This window comes from Pteropus medius, unplaced genomic scaffold (assembly GCF_902729225.1).
Source record: "Pteropus medius unplaced genomic scaffold, Ma_sr-lr_union100, whole genome shotgun sequence".
Taxonomy (NCBI): domain Eukaryota; kingdom Metazoa; phylum Chordata; class Mammalia; order Chiroptera; family Pteropodidae; genus Pteropus; species Pteropus medius.
The window spans coordinates 5,536,020-5,555,906 of NW_024340696.1; the positions used below are offsets into that span (position 1 = coordinate 5,536,020).

At 37.2% G+C, this 19,887-nt stretch overlaps 1 long non-coding RNA gene across 1 annotated transcript; it reads right to left on the reverse strand.

Annotated features, from left to right (window-relative positions):
* Positions 1 to 3,794: 3,794 nt before the first annotated feature.
* LOC120605152 (uncharacterized) lies at positions 3,795 to 17,047 on the reverse strand. Its single transcript, XR_005653532.1, has 2 exons — positions 16,987 to 17,047; positions 3,795 to 3,961 (listed from the first exon to the last, which is right to left on the reverse strand). It is a non-coding gene; the product is annotated as an uncharacterized LOC120605152 (long non-coding RNA).
* Positions 17,048 to 19,887: the final 2,840 nt, after the last annotated feature.

Consider the following 19,887-nt stretch of genomic DNA (forward strand, 5'->3'; position numbering starts at 1 on the left):
CTAAGTGGGATCAGGCCTGGTTAGTAGTTGGATGGGAGACCACCTAAGAAGACCAGGTGCTGTAGGAGTAAAAAATGAAAAGATAAATGCAGATATAGTGATATGGAAGCTAGGAGTGAAAAAAAGTATCTTTTTCAGAAGGAAGAAAGACAGAGAGGAAAGCAGAAGGTGTTTAAAAGATTCTTAAAAAATGGAAAGACTTCTGAGAGTTGACATGAAATCACCAGATAAATGGGAAGCATTTTAATAAAAAGGAGAATTTTGAATGTAATCTATGAGATGTGAGAAAAAATTAAATGTTCTTGAGCCAAAGATTTATGTTCGTTTGCTGATATAAACAGGAAGACCAGTTAGAAACCGACTCAAAGCATAGTAGAGGTGAGGAGGATCTGAGTAGCAAAGCAGGCAGCTGCAGAAGAAAGCAGATATAAGAGATCTCCCAATGAGGGTTTGGGGGCATGGATGACCTTGTTGACTGATCACTGACAGGAATGCTTAGATGTGAAATTTTAGGTAGATTAAATTTGAATTACTGATGACCCATATGAATGATATTCAGTAGGGATGCTTAGCAAGTTGTTAAAATAAGGGTCTGAAACTCAGGACCAGAGATGGTCATTCAAGTGAAAAAATAGTGCTCGTAGAGTTCTGAGCTGCAAATTACACCTTAAATTTACATTGAGTTTCTAACCTCCTAATCTCCTTCCCTGAGACTCTTGTTTGATTGGTAGATTATTAAAATTGCTCATGTAAGAATTAGTCTTTTTGTGAAGAGGATGCCTAAAGCTTTCATCAAATTCTGAAAGAAGTCTGTGATCCCAAAAAGTTGAAGAGCCACTGGTCTAACCAATGTCATTTGGATGAAAGAAATCAAAAGTTGTTTGAACTGCTCGTTGTCTTCTTCTAGCAAAAGGTCTGGCTCAGGTAAATGCATAGAAACTCACTCTTTGGCTCTGTTGTTGGTGGATGGCACCATTTCCTCATCCATATTTATATTTCAGCTTCACTGTCATGCTCCAGGTTCCACATAATTTGTTTGTGGTTCTTCTGGTTACCATCCAAAGAAAAATATATTTTTAAAATGCTCTTCTAGTTTATATTTAATTGCGATGAAATATCTTCCAAAGCATTTCTGAGCTGGAAAATCTCTGTTAATTGCAGTGACACATCTAAGACCAGCTTTCTGAGGGTAAAGTATGCATAAGAAATCCAGGATGTCATCTGAAGTGGGCAGATGGAAAGCTTTTTTTTTTCTTTAATTATATCCAGATAGTCATTATTTTATGTCATTAGCATGGGCCTGTAAGGCAAGTTAGCAAAGAAGACTTAATACATTGTTTTACCAACAAGTGAGACTAAATAGAAAAGTTGCAAAAAGGCTCAGATGCTTTTTGTTGATGAAACTCATTTTCCTTTATTGCTCAGTTTTGTTTGCTCTCTCTTTGAGAAGATATTAAATCTAAAATGTTGCTGTGTGTAAAAGTGTTTTAATTAGGCTATGTGGTACAAAGCATGCTTTAGTGAGGTAAACACAGATGTTGGGGGAGAAAAGCACACCCAGTTTTATTGTCTTTTTAGCAATAGTGCTATTCTCTACTTGGAAACTGTAGGATCGGGGCCAGCTGAAGAACAGTCTTCTAAGTGGTTTGGGTAAAAGGAGCAGGCATCTCCTTCCTGAATAAGTGCACGTCTCCACACCCTGGGAAACCAGTTGACTTTGCATGAGACAAAAGATTGGGAGAATCTCTAGGCTGCTGCTATATCTGTTCATGTGAGTTGAAGGCAACCTGTGGAGGGGGACCAAGAGAAAGAGATCTCAGGATAGAAAGGTCCCAGGCCAAGGGAACCAAGGGCTGTGCTTGTCCTAGGCACTCAAAGTCCATGTAGCTGGATTAAAGAGAAGCTAAAGTGATAGTCAGAGTCACAGGACAAAAAAAAAAAAAAAAAAATCATGTCTTAGGGCAGGGGAAGGGTTAGCTTTAGGAGGATAAACAGCAAAATTCACTGCTGTGAAGGAGTGTTGTCAGATGGGAGCAGCTATGAGGGATAGTTTAAGACATGTGGATGAGGACAAAGATAGAAAATGGCAAGTGTATGTGTTGTGGCTTCCTTGTGGCTGTTTGGGCTTAGAAGTGGCTGAGCAGTATCTGTAGAATAACCTGGAAGGTCCATGCACTTAACTACTTTATTTTCTGTAGTGTGTCAGAAAACTGTTTCTTGAGTCCATACTTAAAATGCTCTGGAAAGCTTTCCATGTACTAAGGCACATTTTATCTTTGAGCAACTCCAGCTTCTAGAAAGTCATCCTTTTTATTAAGCTGAAATCTGCCTCCCAATAAGGGATTTTAACAAGACGAGCCTTATGTTCACTGGCCAATGAAGGAGATTCCAGCTCTTTCCATGAACCCTAGTACCAACTGCCACTGCCTCTGTTAGAAATAAGTAATGATAGAAATCAGTCAAATGGTTTTCAAACTTTGAATATATTTGATTCTCTAGTTGCTAGGACACTCAGAGGCTTCACAGGGTGGTACCATGGATCTGTGGGCTTAGAAGCCCCAAGTCCTAAAGTTTAGATTTTATATAATTATTTAGACTTCTTTGCTGAGTGACACACTTCCTCTCTCGGATTCATTATCCAGCTCAAGGTTTCCAGTCAGGGGACAGGCACCAAATATTTGTCCCCAAGTAGCAACACTTAAAGCTATATCTCATTCAAACAGGAATATTCAGTCCTGTGCAATAAATATACACCCTTGAACCTGGCAACTGCATTTGCAGATTTTGTGATTTTAGACACAGCTACCTAAGAGGCTGATGTGAGCTATTCCACGGAGCATATAAAGGAGGGCTCCCATCTCCACACTTGCCTATATATTTTTTCTTACTCATTAGTCTTAGTTCTTCCCCATGAAGATGCAGAATCCTTAATTCTGCTGCTATATGGCAGCCCTTCAGATATTTTAAAATAGCTATCATACCAGCTTTAAGCCCTTTCTTCCCTAAGTAAATGTCTCTGAGCATTGAGCCATTCTTTGCATACATAACATGCTTTCCAGGTTCATCATCAACCTTAGCCCTCTCTTCTGAATGTGCTCCAGGTTGTCTCTATTTGTCTGAAGATAATAATGGGAGATAAATAAATATAACATGTTACCTCACCAACTCAGGGGGCTGCCTCACCCTGTACTCTTGAGATGTTGATTCTGCTTACATAGCTTAAGCCTATATTACCTCATATCCTGATAAACCTTTGCCTCTTGCCTTGGTACTCTCATTTGAGAGACTATCTTACCATGCTTGTAGATAATAATTTCCTGCATTAGATTCTCATAGGAGCACCGGTCTCTGGTGACAAAAAGTTTGAGGACCGCTGTATACAAAGAGAAATAAAGTGCTGTCCTGCCTTAGGGACACAGATGTTAGCCAAAGACGTGGAGACTCATGTGTTGAAATGTATTCAATTACTCTCCATAGTCAGTTATTTCCAAAGTCGGGGGAGCTAGGGCTGCTCACAGAGGAGAGAGACAATATATGTGAGTAGTTGATCATTCTAGAGAGAACATGGCTCTTGGCAGTTGACTTGCTGCCTAGAGAAAAGCCTAAAAATTCATTCATTCCACAAATATTTATTTTTACACTTATTATATGCCAGGAACTAAAAGGGAAAATTAATTTAATTAGAACTCAGAGAATATTCTGATGTAATCTACTTTCCAAAAGCAACAAGGATTCCCCAAGTGATCAAATTCTTTGCTAAATAGGCCTTCTGGAAAGCAGATGAGGATGACAAAATCAGTTAACACTTTATTTGCTGTAGTCCATGGAGAAGACAAAAGAAAGATATATGAGAACAGGCTATCTATATCTGTCTCCAATTATGACTGATTTTCACTCTGATCAGATGCTTTTATTGTGCATACCCTTGTTGGCTTCTGAGACCAAGTCAGTGGCATTAGACCTGAAATAAAATAGAAGATTGATGATTATTCGGAGGATGGTGATTATGCATGGGTTCATCATGAAAAAGCCCACCCATTCCAGGGATCTGGACTTGATCTCTTCCTTATTGTGACCCTTCAAGATTAGAAATCTAAGTCCAAACACAATGAAAGCCCGCTACAGAATTCTTAGGAAATTATAGAACTTAGAGGAACTTCAGAAAATATCCAGTACCTAGAATGGTGAAGGGTTTCTTTTGTTTTTAGGCTCATGTACATTCTTGGCACTTAAGAGACTCCAATAGAATAGAAATGGCTTCTTGTAGATTATGTTAAAATGAATTCTAATTCTGCATATAGGTTCAGTGAGAATGAGTTCAGTAATTGATTAGCAATGTCTGCCTCAAGCATTGTAGCAATAGGTGGTATAGGGAGTGCCACATATTTGCAATCTATGCCCTCATTATGCTAATGGGAAAACTGGGACCAGAAGGATAAAGCCTCATCCAAGCTCACACAGAAGGTGCAACATATTATTGATCCAATTATTGATCCAACACTAGGATCAATAATTTCTTTTCTCTTGTTGTGTCGTCCTATGTCATCTCAATTTTTGCTTTGAAACAATTAAGCACATTAAATGCACTTAGACTCCAAGTTGGCTTTGTTAACTAAAAAATAAGAAAACCCATCAGAATTTTTTTTAATATTAAACCCTCAGGACTGGAAGAGATCAGTTTTATAGATGAGAAAACAGAAGACCAGAGAGGCTAAACTAAGTCAGAGACAGAGCAGGGATTAGAGGATGTCTCCAAAGTTCTATTCCCTGCTATTCTCTCATACTTTCTTTCTTCATTGGTAAAGTTCATTTATGAAATAAGCATGTGTCAAGAAATTGCTATGGACAGGCATTAGGCTATAGTCAGGGGTGGTATAAAGATAAGCCAGAGGCTTAGTGGAGAAACTGGTCATATGAACAGTTTTTTTACAGTTTGATCAGTGCCGGAATAGGTTTTTCTAAAGTGCCACATAAAGAGGCACTTGACTCTTCCTGAATCATGGCAAACTTTACAGATGAGGTGAACATTTTGGTGAGTCTTAAAATATGAATAGGAGCAAAAATACAGAGTAGACCAGGGTATTCTTAAGCTGTTTTAGCAACTACGTCATTTGGAAGCTAAACAGAGGTGCGCAATGACCAGAGCAAGGATCTTAGGCATCATTCTAACAGGTTTGGACTTGACCTAGTAGGCAGTGGGAAATTATTGGCATGTCAGAAGGGGAGTGGCAAGATCTATTCCACATTTTGGATAGATCATAACAATATTGTGAAGAGGAGAATTAGACGTTTAGGAGACCAGTTAGAATATAATTGCAAGGGTCTATATGAGAGAAAAAAATGAAAGTGGGTTAAGCTGGTAATGCTGAGGATAGTATAAGAAATTCACTGGGGAACCATTGCAGAGGTAGAATCAATGGCTTGGATTTATATTGGATATAGGGATTGAGGGAGAGGAAAAACCAAGAAATAAAAATAATGCATTTTGCTTAACCTGAAGAGTATTAAAAATGAACTAAGATTACAAATAAAAAAGTACCTGGAAAAAAAGTAAAGCTTTTTATACATGTATGTTATTTTTATTATCACAAGATCTTACCGACTATTATTTTAATTTAATCTTTAGCACAAACAAATGGGTGGGATGTGGACAAAGTAAAGCTTGACAAAGGAAATCATGCAACATATAGTTTTGAACATATCCATTTACTCCTCCAACCATCATAAACATTATTATGGATTAGGCATTGCAGAGCAGGAGGGACAGAGATCAATCAATCGTACTCCCTGTGAAAGGATTTAAGAGGTTATTGTTTAAATTTTCATAAAGATACTCATCTACCCTGGGAAACGGCAACTTCTCAGAGCTACTGCAACCAAATTATATAACGCCCTTAAAAAGAACTCCCCTAAGTAGTGGTAGAAATGTTTAAATGTGTAAATTTGATTTAGCTACTTTACCAAAAAGCTGTCAATTTGAGCTGTTTGATAATTAGTAAAACATCTGTAACAAGACTAGTGTCTCAGAAACAGTTGCAGCTTTCTTGGCCAGAGAAGGGGGTGGGGACATAGAAGAGAGAGGGGGTGGGGAATTTGGACATGGACTTCACTTTAGCCCAGCTGTTTCTCATTTAAAGAAAGAATAAAGGGTAGACACTGAGTCAGTGGAAAAGCATCAAGACAAAGGCGAAAAGGGACATGATATCAAACCACACTGACCCTAAATTGACTCAAGTGCATGCCATCAGCATGCGGTGAGCAAAGCTTCACTTTTCTCCACAGTCCTGGGAGCTAGCCTTCATAGCCAAAAGATGTCCTAGTAAAAATATTTATGTGAAAACAACACAGAGGCAATGTTAAGAGCACCACTGACTTCTTACAATTTGAACTCATCTCTCCACGGCAACAAGAACTTGGAAAATCTCCCTCTCTCTGTGAATGATGCAAGACTCTTGGTTATACGAGGTGGTTTGAGACTTCCTCCTGGCTTTGAGCCTTTGTGGATTGGGAGGAGCGTGTGGGAAGCACCAGTGGGTTGTACGAATCCTTCTATGGAAGAGGCTGTTCTTGCTGTGGAAGGCTGGGCAAGTTAGGGCAAGATTCGGACTCTGCTCTCTAACTGGGAAAATAAACTAGCTGAAGTTAATCATTCTTTCAACCAGCCAACTGGCAAATATGTATGGAGCACATACAATGTGCAAGGTGGCTGTGCTAAATGCAGGAGATCGTGTATTCAAAGGGACAGACAGGGTCCCTGCCCTTAGAGACCTCATGATCTAGGAAGGGTAAAAGACATGAAAATGAGCCTTGGACTGCCTATTCTCATTTTATTAGACTTTCTTGGACACTCTAACTTTGGTCCTATCTGTGACTATTTTCTGCATTCCCCTCTTCCAATATCTACTCAGCCTCTGACCCATTAGCTTCCACTCTATACCTTTTTGTTCCTATCGACCGAAATTTTATTTCTCCATCCTGAGCACTCAATGAGACACCCTGCCAAGGGGAGTTAGGTGAGGTTGACTTTCTTTAAGAAATGGCCAGGCCCAGACCAGAGCTAGACTCAGAGTGAGCCATTAAGCATAGGACCGAGCAAAGCCTTTAGCCAAATTATAAGGAAGACAAGGCTTGTTGTTGATGGCACGCTTTCTTCCTGTTCTAGACTCCTTGGCTTTGTTCACTCTTTTTTTCTGCTTTAACTAATCTTCTTCCTTATCTCTACCTTTCAGAATTATATATGTCCTTCAAATTTCAACTTAATCGTCATCCTTTCTATGAGGTTTTATTGTTCCCACTTGCTGACATTCACCTCCTTTAAACTTCCTTAGTACTTTGTCCTATTCTTGGGACAGCAGAGACTCCTATTTTGCGGTTATTTTATTTTGCTTCTGACTGGAATGGAACTGTCTTATTTCTCTCTGTATTTTAGCAGCCAGAAATGCAGAACTTTGCATATAGTAGGTGCTTAATTAGAAAACTTTAATACAGGCCTTCAGGTTAGAGGGAGACAATTTTTGAATCTTGGCACTGCTTTTAATGAAAAGAGATTATCATTCATCTCTGAGTCTCAAGTTTATTCATCTCATTGAAAATGGAATAATAATAATGATAAGATTTCTAAGAACAACAAATGTTATATTATATGAAAACCCCTAGCCTAGACTCTGGCTCACTGGAAGCATTCCATAAGAGTTTCTCCTCTTTCATTCTTTCAACATGTTTTTGCTGAATTAAAACGAATTGAAAATAAACTGAAATTGAGAGATATTGAATAGCCCATACTTCCCCCAAAGGTCTGCTTTACTTGTTGTCTTGTAATTCTATCATTTTGATCAAAGGTCTGCAACTATAGCCCATGGACCAAAGTTGACCCCAAACCTGTTCTTTTAAATTAAGTTTTATTGAAATACAGCCATGCCCATTTATTTACATTTTTCCCTCTGGCTTCTTTCTTATTACACCTGTAAGAGTTTAATAGTTGCAATACAGACTATATGGCCATAGCTGGCAAAGCCTAATATAGTGACTCTCTCTGACCATTTATAGAAAAAGTTTGCCAACTTGTGGTTTCCAATTAAGTTAAGGCTCTCTTTCTTCAGAAAACCCCTGTGGAAATTCCAACATGCTACCTCCAATAGATGACATGTGGAGCTACTTGCACCATTACCACATTATCATTAATCAAATCATCACATGAGTTTCAAAAGCAGAGAATGAGGGAGGGACTCTCTGGCAGGGCCAAAAAGAGAGAGGAAAATTTGGGCCAAAATTTGGGTGTTGACTCATAAAGCAGAAAAGTAAGCTTCGTTTTGTGAGTAAGAGAGTGGAGAGCTGATAATCAGCTGATAATCAAGTTAAATCTAAATGAGGAGATGGGTAGTGGTAATAATAATAATGCTACCTATCTTTACCAGAGTTCCCAAAAATACAGAGACTGGGATGAAAGTATTGGAATCACAATCCCAGAAAATGAGAGTCGAAGAAAAAGAGGAATGGGAAAAAAAAGAAAGAGAAAGAGGAGCGGGAAAGGGAAGGAAGGAAAGCAATTTTAATAGTATGTTCATAATAAGCACTATTGAGTGCTCAGTCTCACGGGGCTTCTTAGAATTTCTACTCTCCAAAACTGTCCATCAAGAAGTGAAAAGGGAGGCTAGCTCCTAGCTCTTATTAGTCAAAGTATGCCCCAGGGGACACTGACTCCACCACATCTCAGGATTGTGACTCTTGACCTGAAGAAGCCAGAACCCAGGACAGAAGTAGTGACATCTACTGTGGAAGCCATGGCACAAGGGACCAACCTGTCGGTAGTTGTGAGTCTCATCTGCAGCCTATAACCAACAGCCTAGCCGGCCTGGCCAAGTGGATCAAAGCACCTGTGTGAGTACCAAGTGAGTCTCAAAGTCTGCTGAGCCCCAGGGAAGCAGGGGAGCCCTGGAGCAGATGTAAGAGGTGAGAAAGGCACTGACAGGTCATGACTGCCAGGAACGTGAAGGACCAAGAAAAGTCCTCACAGTGGGCCTGGCCGACCAAATGACAGAGTGCCCAGGTATCTTCATATATGTGGTGACCTGTCATATGGAAAAGGGACTAGACCCATCCCAGGTGGCCTCAGGGAGCCGAACTGAGACTGACGGGATAGAGAGTACTGGAAAGCAGTACTTAGAAAAGGGATTTTCTAGAAGTCTGAGCTGGTTTTCCAACAATACAGTGAGCTATCACACAAAAGTAACATGTTCATCAATGGCAGTAATGAACACATCATGGATGCTTCTGGAAGAAAAAGCTAGGGTCCTCTGGTCTGGTAGGAGGCAGGACTAGATAAGGGCTGAAGTCTTCAAGGGTTCCTTTTAATGAAGAAAGAGTCAATACCAACACACACATATTTTTAGTCTTGTTATTTTAATTTCTATGCGGGAGAAATAAAGATACTTATCAAATAATAATGTTAATAGTAATATCTACTAGCATTTAGTTCTTAATATATATCAAGCACATTGCCAATAGCTTTATACATATCATTTAATCTTCACAGCAACTATGAAGTGATTATTATCATTATCTCCAATTTACAGATAAGAAAACTGAAACCAACACAGATAAAGCACAGACACTTGCTCCAGGTCCCCCAGCTACTAAATGTCACCAGCAGACAGCTGGTGGCTGAAGCCCATGTCTCTGCTCGTGCTGCTCTGCCGCCTTGATTATTCTGCATTTGCCTACTGTTATAAACTCAAAACCTTTGGAGCCTGAGCTTTTGGGAAAGAGAATCATGTGGAAAGATACCAGAAAGGTCACTTTGATAGACAAAACTGCATTTTAAACAGCCTGAACATTTTTTCTGTGCAAATTCTCTGAAAATCCTTTCCTTATGAATTTCTTATTTTTCTGTTGCATTTAAACACCTCCCAGACTGTGTGCTGCCATTTAAAATGTTTTGAAAAGCATTTTTGCAGATTTCTTCCAATGAAAAATCAACAAAATCATCAAGGGACAGACCTTTTTATTTTTTTTTTTCCCCTCAGGGTGAAAATGACTTTGGAGAAGAATGAGGCAATTGAAACAAGGGACAATAGCCTCCGGAGGAAGATCTTAGTGCAGCAAAGGGCAGGGGACTGGTAAAGCGTTTATGTGATAAAAGGATAGTGCAATCTGCAGGAAATAAAGGTAAAAATGGAGAGGAAATTCCGCGTTCTGAGGGCGCTGGCACGGAGAAGTGAGTGACAAGATAGCCCAAAACTGTATCTGTGGAAAATCACAGCTGCAGGAAACTGCAGGGTGATGGCTAAAAGCTTACCACTGTGCTGCTTCCAGTCTCTGCCTGAGACAGTGCACATCTGTCAGTGGTCTGTAATGCCTCGCAGCAAGAAAAGATCTTTATTTTTTTTAATTTAAAAAAAATTAATTAACTAATTAATTTTTTATGGTGACATTTGTTAACTAAATGCAATATGTTTCGGCTGTACACTTTAACAGTTAGGCATATATATATTTACACTGTGTGTTTACCTCCCATTGTTAGATTTCTTTCTGTCACCACATATTTGACCTCCTTTACCCCGTCTACCTCCCTCCTCCTCCCCCACCCCCTATCTTTTGGTAACCACTAGTCTATAGTCCATGTCCATGAATCTCTGTTTGATTGTCCTGTTCATTTAAGATCTTTAAACATTTGAACTACATTTTAATTTTAAAAGGACACATCTTGCTATGATTTAATTCTCTAATTTTTCCACCATAGCTGAAATGTTTTGTCTTGAGTTATAATCTAACATTCTCCTTGGTTTGGAATTAAAAGTGTAAGCTTCAGAATCAGACTGGTGGAATTTTTAATGTTGGCTCAATCACCTACTAAGAACCTTGGGTAAATCACTTAACCTCTCCAAATTTCAGGTTTTTAATCTACCAATTGAGAGTGGTTTTAGCTGATTCCTCACAGAGTTGTTAGTGAGTTAAATGGAGTAATATGCGGTAAGTGCTTGAAATAGTTCCCAGCACATAGTAAATCCTCTAAAAAATGTAACAATTACTATTATTTTTTACCCATTTTCATCCGTGTGAAAGAAAAGGTTATTTTCCTAAGGAATTAAAATCTGAGACTAGACCACTTAAAATGTTGAGCGCCAGAAAAAGTTAATTACCCTCCCAGCTCTCCTGTGCCCACTATCTCCTCTGAATAGTCTTTTTAAGACATGAGATATTCTTATGCTGCCTCAGATTCTAGTCCAAGAAATATGTCCTCTGGGTAGGACACACCTTTTGAGGTTTTCTCTAGAGTTCACTCAATTTTTACCCCTTGCCCTATCTTCTACAACACAGCACCCTTTCTTGGTCTGAAACTTTTTTCTTCTCTTTCTTTTCCCAGAAGGTTCTTATTCTTGAGAGAATACTTACTTTATAGGATTGTGAGAGGATTAAATGAGATGATACCTGTAAAGTTCTTAGAATACTTCCTGGCACATAGTAAAACAAAGTGTTAGATATTAATGTTTAATATTAACATTCCCTCCTTTTACCTGACAAAAAAATTCTTCTACCTGTGTCACTTCATGGCATTTCTGCTCTCTGTTCTGATATCAGTAGGTTACTCTCTGACGGTTTCAGCTGCTATAAAAGTATATCATAGACTAGATGGTTTAACATTTACTTCTCCCAGTTCTGAAGGCTGAGAAGTCTAAGATAAAGGTGCCAGAAGATTTGGTATCTGGTGAGAGCCTCACTTAGTGGTTCATAGACTACCGTCTTCTTGCTGTGTCCTCACATGGTGAAAGGGGTAAGGGGGCTCTTTGGGGTCTCTTTTCTAAGGATACTAATCCCACTTATGAGGGCTCCACTTTCAATTTAATGACTTCCCATCTCCAAATAACAACACTCTGGAGGTTGTAGGACCTCAGCATATGAATTTGGGGGGAACATAAATACTCAGTCCATAACATCTGTCCAACATAGTATATTTCATTTTAAACATCTCCAGTTCCTGGCTATGGTGAGCATCTGGAATCTGACCAGCATCATCTCCTCCTGAAGGTACCTGGGACCCTTTTCCGAGTTTGTTAGATGTTCTGTCTTTGTACATCCTCCATCATAGGTCTTCTCACACTGAATTGCTTTTGCAGGTTATGTGTCTGTCTCTACTCTATCGAATGTTCTTTGAAAGCAAAACATTACTCTTATTTATCTATGTTTTTTTCCACAACCTCATACAGAGCTTGGCATAGAGTTGTTAGCTAAATAATATAATTATTTACATTTTTAGATAGAAGCACACTTGGGACCTAGTTCAAATCATACCTCAAGTATAACTAAGTCCTGAATCTATATAGGGGCGAAGCCGTACCCCTTACATGCGGCAAGTTTGAATGCATCTTATCTGTGTGCAAACAGTAAGCAATAGGATCTACTTTACTTTAAAACTCTGAACTCAAGAGATGCGTGACACTCCACTGGGAAACGACATTGCCTCTAACTGGGTAGTTTACATATTTGTAGCTAAATTAACTGGGAATATTTAGCAGAAAATGCAAAAAGATTATAATGAAAAAAGCCTGTGGTTGCTTGTCTATGGTATTTGGTATAGGCCATCCTTACCTAGGCCTCTTATACCATTGTCCACTTTGGTCCAGAACCCACTGGCAGGTCTCTGGTTACTTAGTATATTAAGCAATATATTAATGTTTATCTATAATATTGTCTATATTTTTGTTTCTGGCATCAAATCTTCTGGTTTTCGATTTTTAATAGAAACCAGACATCACGTCATTGATGTGTCATCAAAAGCAGTGCCAGACTTCCTGTTCTCCTTGGGAAGGATTCAATGGCTAGTGAGAAGACATGGAGAAGGTAGCCCTGGGGATTCAGGTGACATCTATGCAAACCAGAAAAGCAGCAGATCCAGGGGCCCAAGATGGAAAATCAATTTTTCATAGAAGAGACAGGGAAGCCTCTGAATTGAACTGCTCAGAAGCCTCATATTCTGGCAGTGATTCATTCTCTACACAGATAGAAATTTGCCAACTATATGCCGATGTCTGTGCTATGTACTAGAATCACAGAGATTAAATATGTGTGTGTCATACACATATATATGGTACATTTAAAAAACAAATATGAGTGATTTAATCTTTCAAAATAGTTTAAAATTTCATAATAATAGAGGTACCAGATGAATTATGACATATTGGTTGTGTAGATAAACAGTAGAAAACTGTAGGTATAGTCACACACAAAAAATTGTTATATGAAATTCTTCTGGTACAAACCATGTGTAAATTTTTCTTTTTTGTGATATTATAAAATATTAATATCATGGACCATTGTGTTAAGTTGTGCCATGTCTCCTTAGTCTCCTCTTGGCTGTGAGGAAAACAGCTAAATTTTAACAAATTCGTAAGAATCAAGTGAGGGTTAACATGCCAATTTAGAATAACTGGGAGCCCCAGATACTAAGGTATGTGCACTCACCCAAAAACTCTTTTCAATGGACCCTTCAAGTCATGGGAAATTAAAGAGAACCCCCTTTAGTGTCACAAGCATGCAGATGGTGACAGGCTGTTGCTGGGATACAGGGAACAAACTTCATTCCCTTCCCCAAACTGTTTTCTCACATGAAGAAGATGCCTTAAGCTGAAAACCCTTCTAACCTCAGAACCCAGACAAAATTCATTGCTTCTAAGAGAGTAATAAAAGCAAAATCACGTGGAGGGGCAGGAAACCCTTCTACCCCAGAACAGAAGCAAATATCTATTGTTTCAGGTAGAAGTAACAATCTTCTGTTCTTGGAGAGACTTCTGCGCTGATACAAAGTAGAAATCCACTATCACTGAAAGACAATCAGGAAAATTTCTTCCCCCAGGAATCCTTGTAGAAACAGTACAGATTTGGGACTCCATGAGGTGAGGAGTAAAAATTCTGAGAAAGCCACAAATCTGAGACTCAGGCCCAAAATTCCTGCATAAGACTGAGGCTATACTATCAGAAATGAGAAAATTCCCTTCCACCAAAACAAGTCTAGAAAACCAAATAAAATGGAACAAAAGTCCACTACTGGGGGTTAGGTGAGAGCTCGGAAGAAAATTCCCACTGCAACAGGCATGCAGGGACTGCTGAAAGCCAAAAGTGGAACAGTAAATTGAGAAAAATCCTTTGCTCTCCAAGACGCAAAAAAAACAAGAGCCCACCGCTGGAGCAAATTGAAGTACCTTGTGCATTGAAGGTGACTCCAGCAACAATGGAATCCAAACTGAGCTCAACTTTTAACCACATTGACTCAGTCCCCCACATTATCAGCCTGACAAAGAATTATGACCATTTCAGGTGTAAATACTGTTTACCTAAGGCTGTAAGGTTTTCCTACACATGCTGTGCAACAGTTAATTAAAATTAATGACACACAAAACAGGTTGGCTACTCATATAGGTGTGGAGAATAGGAGAATAACAGGTTTGGGAAGTAAAAACAATAATTTATTTATGGACACTGTATTAAGATCAGAAGTTATTAAACTGTGGACTTTGGACCAAATCCAGCTGGCCTCGGCTTTTGTATGGCCTGTGAGCTAAGAATGGTTTTTGCATTTATAAATGGCTGATAACAATTAAAGGAGAATGTGTATGAAATGTGAAAATTATGTAAACTTTAAATTTCACTGTTAATAATAAAACTTACTGGAGCACAGCTGCATTCATTCATTTAAACATTGTGGTTGCTTTTGCACTAAAATGACAGGATTGAACATTTGTGACAGAAACCATATGTGGCACTAATCTCTTCACACTGCTCCTTGGTGTACTATAAATCACAGTGGCATAGTTGCTACTTAACATCATTTCAAGTGTCACACGTATTGTCATGAAGTGGTATTTTATGTAATTTTTATTACCAGTGCATACCCATCATTTCAATAAAAGAAAGAAGTGGACTGTGGATGTCATGTCTTTAAGGCACAGTGAAATGTGGATTATTTTGTTATCAAATTGGATAGCAAGGCACTGTGTTCATTATGCAATGACACTAGCTATAGAATATAACATGTGACGACATTACTAGATTAAGCATTTATCAACATATTCCCAATTCACAGAAAAGCAATAGTCCAAAAAATTAGAAAGTTTAAAACTGAATATTTCACCACAGTAGAATTTCTTCACACAAATAAAAGTAAGGCTACAACTGAAGAAAATTCTGAGTGGCTCATTTGTTAACTGGCCAAACAGGAAATCACTGAAGGTGAATTAATTCAATCATGTTTGATTGCAGCAGCCAGAGAAAGATGTCCAAAGAAAACCTGCTTAAGACTATTAGCCATTTAGCAAAAGAAGTTGCTAAAGAATCTTGAACATGGGAAGCAACATCAATAGTAAATTAAAAACAAATAAATAATTTTAAGTGATTTTCACGGCTCTTAATGAATCAACATGTATTCTTAATACTACTCGGTTGTTGTTTATTCAAAGAGTTAATATTGAGTTTGAAGTGACTAAAGAATTAGCCTGAGTGATTTGCATGGAGTAACTATGGGCAGGAATAATTTCAAAATTAAGAAAACATAATTAAATATGACATGAAGTAAAATCTGCTAAAATGTATTACAACTAATACTGGTGAAAATATAGATGGAGCAGAAAAAGAAATACAGTTTTTTTATAGTTTATAGTTATTATATTATTCATCAGCAGAAACATTGCAGAAAACTTTTAGTAATCATGTATATTATACTAGTAGAGTCGATGGTGAGCTTCTTTTGCTCTCATGGACTTGATCATTGTCAGTTCTGTGAATTTTTAATTGAAGCTGTGAATTGCAGCTGAATGCCCTGACTTACCCTATCATACAGCAGTTCAATGACCTAGCACTGGTAACATTCTGTTGCTATTTTTTTGGAACTAGTGGCCAAGACTGAAATTTTTTGAACAAAAATGAACCATCTCCAATCACTATTATCAAACATTGAGCAGCTTTGAAGATTACTTTTTGCTGTATTCTTAATAATGTTTATTCATTAATTCATCTTGAAATTATAAGACAAAAGAATACTTGAGATACTTACCCTGCAGTGGTTATTTCTATGACAACTAATGTTTGAATTATAATAACATTGATCTGCTTTAAAGACTCCTTGTGCTGTCAGAATTTAAAACAAAAATTGAGCTCTGCATTCTCACACAAATTTGCAACAGATATGTTTTCTGAGTTCAAAGTAAAATTTCAGCAGTTTTTATCAGACTTTAATGCAAGTGCAAAAGACATGTTCAATTTTCAAAATCCATTTAACTGTGCTATCAGAGAAGGTCCAGCTAAACTTCAATTTAAAGTGATTAATCTGTAAAATAATGACATGTTAAAAAGCAACTATGACAAAAAGAATCTAATGAAATTCTATAAATACCATCTAAGTAATGAATATGCTCAACAAAAATCATGTACACATGGATCGATATCAGTATTTGGTGACATCTATCTCTGTGAAAAGATATTTTCAAAGACAAAATGTGTTTTATATATAATATTACAGATCAACATTAACAAGAAAATTTGCAAATTGATTTTGTTTATAGGAAAGACTGTCTTTGAACTTCAGTTAGGCAAAATATTACCCCACCCACCAAGCAGAATTCTATTTTATCATTAGTGGATCTATATGACACAAACTATCATATTAACATATCATATATTATTGTGCTTAATGTATAAATTATATTATTATTTTCAATATATAATGTTATATTAATTATCATATTGACATATAATTACATTTATTAATTTAATCAATAAAAGTTTAGGGAAATTTTCTCTATTGTTATAAGTACCCATAATATCTTCAATTTTGCCTCTCAACCTGCAAAGTCTAAAGTATTTGACCCTTTATGGAAAAAGTTTGCTAATCCCTAGTCAAGAAAACTATGTTTTAGTAACAATGAACCTTGAAATCTCAAGGACTCAATATAAAAGGGGTTTATTTACTTTTCATGGATCAGTAGATGTGAGTCTTACATTTCTTTTTGTGCTTTCCTGCAGCATGACTCAGGAATCCAGATATCTTCCATCTTGCAACACTGTTGCTTTGGAATTCTTTATTTTCAAACCTGTGTATGAAAGAGAAAATATGGAGAATTCACATCTACCATGGAATGGAAGTGACAAATTCCTCTGCCAAAATTTAAAAGTCATTGGAATATGGATATTTAAAGACATGAGAATGAATAAGATCATCTATGAAGAAAATAGAATGAGAAAAGTCGCTCAAGGAACATACCTCAAGGCACTTAAATCTATACAGGCCCAGTCAACAAGAGGAAAATGAATATGAGAAGGCCATTGTAAATGACATCTAGAAGAAGAAAACCAGGAGACTTTGATTTCACAAAAGCCAAATAAAAAGAGAGAGTGCCATGTATGGCCTGTAGTATGAGTTACCAACTGTCACTAAGGCAAGTCACAACTTTCCTGGACTGAATTTTCCACACTTATTTATTAATATATTGATAATACCTACCTCAAAAGATCCATTATGAAGATAAAATGCAATAATGTATATAAAAGTACTGTGATCCCTACACAAATTATGACATTAATTATCATTGTAGTCACATGCAGATGTTCCTCTCTTTTGCTAAATCTTCTTGAAGAGTTACAATTCTCCTGTAACTTATGACCGTTGCCTTCAACTTACCATATCAGGTTTTACCAAACTGGTTTGGGTGTGGATAACTATGATCTAATTGAAACTCAGTGATTCCCAAGCTGAAGCATTTCAGAAGCAAGACCTAGCTAGGGATATAAATCTCTCTTTCAGTAAAATGGGAGTGGTATGTTAAATCCTTACGATCTTTCTAGAACAGAGATCTAACTCAAGCTGGCAGCTCCTGAGCCACCACAGGCCATAGGTAGACACAGTAAGCTATAGTCTGTAATTCTGGTAAGTAGTGTCTTAAACTTCGGGGAAAGCATAAAAGCAGCTGAATGAAAGCTGTGTCTAAAGTTCTCTGGCTGCTAGGCATAATCAACAGTAAAGGTAAAAATAAACATATATAAATGTGTCTCTATTTAACCCTAGACCTTTCACTTCATAGAATTTTATTAAAACACATTTTTACTTCTCACCAAAAGCACAAAGTTTAGATTGTGCTTTTTTCCTTCCTTTTTTTCACAATGATATATTGGAATTGTTCAATTGAAACCATATGCTGGCTCAATAATTCTCAATTGCAAAGTGTGTACCATTTTAAGACCTAATAAAAAAAAGGAGGGGGCACTAACGTAGCAGGATAAATACTCTTGGACAAATGGAGACACTGTTGTTTCCAGTCTATTGGAAAGGAGTAAAAGCCATCCCTTTGATGAATCACCTACAGAGAAGACATGTAATACAACTGAGGTTATGACACCCTAGTATACTGGAGAAAAAAAACACATAATTTGTAGAGAAACAAACCCAGTTTCAAATCCACCTTCAAAGCATTTGTAATCTTACCGAGATTCAGTTTTGCTTCTTGTAATATGAAGACGATAATACCTACCTTAAATAATCGTCAGGAAGACTAAACAGACTTAATAAGATACAGCATACATTATGAAGATAAAATACAATAGTGATTATAAAAGTACTGTGATCTCTACACAAATTATGACATTATCATTGTAGTCAAATGCAGATGTTCCTCTCCTTTGCCAAATCTTCTTGAAGAGTTACAATTCTCCTGTAACTTACATAAGGTTGGTACACCTTAAAGTCAGTTCTAGACTCTGATGCTCTTCTTTGTTCTTTTTTGTTTTTCTAGACATTGATTATGGAAAACTAAAAAAGGTAAATGGTATAGCATATTCAATAATAGTCCAAAACCTGAAGCATAAATAAGAATGAAAATAAACCTAATCAGTCAAGAGCACTTACTTTGCACCCCTCCACCTAACCGAAGCTTCTCCAAAGCTAACGTGCACCTCAATTACCTGGAGACCTTGATTCAGGGGGTCAAGGGAGGGTTCTGAAATTCTGTATTTGTAAAAATTTAACAGGTGATGCCAATGCTTCATCATTGGTGAGCAACATTTTTGCACAAGGAAGAATTTAAAGAAAGTAAAAATGTTTAAGACCTACCTTTTTAATTCTAGTAGCTTTACTGAATTTCATGAAGAAAAATGTTTGTTATTAGAATTCAGGATAATAGTAATAGCCAATATTATTGAGAACTTATCATGTGTTAAATTGCAACGTGAAATGCTTTACAAATATTTTCTTATATCAACCTCTCAACAATCCTTATGTACCTACTACTGTATTAATATGTCAACAATAAGGAACCAGAAGTCCAAAGAAGTGAAATAACTTGGACACAGTCATGTAAACATCAGAGCCAGGGTTTTAAAACAAATTTGTTAAGTTCTAAGCCTATTCAGCTTTCTGCCTCTGGTTTTCTGAAAAGTTAAGTATCAGTGGGAAATGAGGTACCATACTTTACAAAAATAATATTACTAAAAGAACAAATTTGAAATTGAAAGATATGGAAACTATTTTCTCTCTCTTTAAATAGAGCTTTGGAGTTCACAAAGGGCATTTATATGTATGTCTTAGTGTATCTTTGAAACTCAAGTTCAATATTATTATAATTCTCAGTTTATATCCAGTACTTAAAACAGTGCCTGGAATATAACAGGTGTTCAAAAAATACTTGCTGAGGTACAAATGTGTAGATGACTAAATGAATTTACTGGTAGTAATTGCCTGGTGCCCTGTTGAGGGAAACATAAAGCTAAGATATAGGGCACGTTGTGGTACATTTGTGATGTATGTCATGGCAGAACAGTCAATATCACACAATTGCCACATTTGTACCAGGACATCAGCCCTGTAGGGCAAAATCGATTTAGCCTTAAACTCCTTGACTTAGTAGTGTA